Source organism: Haliotis cracherodii, unplaced genomic scaffold, assembly GCF_022045235.1.
Source record: "Haliotis cracherodii isolate W230 unplaced genomic scaffold, xgHalCrac1.p SCAF_4, whole genome shotgun sequence".
In the NCBI taxonomy this organism is placed as follows: Eukaryota; Metazoa; Mollusca; class Gastropoda; order Lepetellida; family Haliotidae; genus Haliotis; species Haliotis cracherodii.
Window position 1 is genome coordinate 47,318,841 of NW_027266297.1, and position 1,344 is coordinate 47,320,184.

Consider the following 1,344-nt stretch of genomic DNA (forward strand, 5'->3'; position numbering starts at 1 on the left):
TTGGAGTACATTGATAACTGTAATATACCAGATGAGTCTCCTCTTACACTTGGAGTACATTGATAACTATAACATACCAGATGTATCTTCCCTCACACTTGGAGTACATTGATAACTGTAATATACCAGATGTATCTTCCCTCACACTTGGAGTACATTGATAACTGTAATATACCAGATGTATCTTCCCTCACACTTGGAGTATAGCGATAACAGTTATATACCAGATATATCTTCTCTGACTCTTGGAGTACAGTGACGACTCTAATATACCAGATTTATCTTCCCTCACTCTTGGAGTATGGTGATAACTGTTATATACGAGATGTATCCTCTCTCACCCTTTGAGTACAGCGATAACTGTAATATACCAGATGTATCTTCCCTCACACTTGGAGTACATTGATAACTGTAATATACCAGATGTATCTTCCCTCACACTTGGAGTATAGCGATAACAGTTATATACCAGATATATCTTCTCTGACTCTTGGAGTACAGTGACGACTCTAATATACCAGATTTATCTTCCCTCACTCTTGGAGTATGGTGATAACTGTTATATACGAGATGTATCCTCTCTCACCCTTTGAGTACAGCGATAACTGTAATATACCAGATGTATCTTCCCTCACACTTGGAGTACAGTGATAACTGTAATAAACCAGACGAGTCTTCTCTCACACTTGGAGTGCAGTGTGAAATATAATATACAAGAAGTATATTCCCTCACATTTGGAGTACAGCGATGACTCTAATATGGCAGATGTATGTTCCCTCACACTTGGAGTACAGTGATAATGTAATATACCAGATAAATCTTCTGTCACCCTACGAGTACAGTGATGTATCTTCCCGCCCAGTAGAGTGTGAACTATCATGTATTACAAGTGCCTTCCGTCACAAGTTCTGCAATGTGATCTGTCATTGTCTGAAAGTACTTACCCTGACGGGTTGGTTCCACAAGTAGTTGGATCGCGTCCATTCTACACATGCACGCATTGTCAGGATTATTTGCACTCATTAAAGGTTATGCTTATCCTTATGCTCATGAAGACATGAGGAATACCTGGAGAATAATTAAATAAATAGGAATACACACACTAATACTAACTGAAAAGTGTCAGACCCTAAAAATGCAAGCACTATACCTTATATACAGGGTGAAAATAGTAATTACAATACTAGTAGCTACTTATAACGTTACTTACAAAATTCGTGTTGTTGTTTCGTGTAACTTTCTTCTCCTTTCGAAGAATCGGAGTGCTTCCCATGACCGTGCTTAGGTCCAAACAGTTTGTGAATGATATCCGCCATATTGCCGTGGTATGAACCTGCTGAACG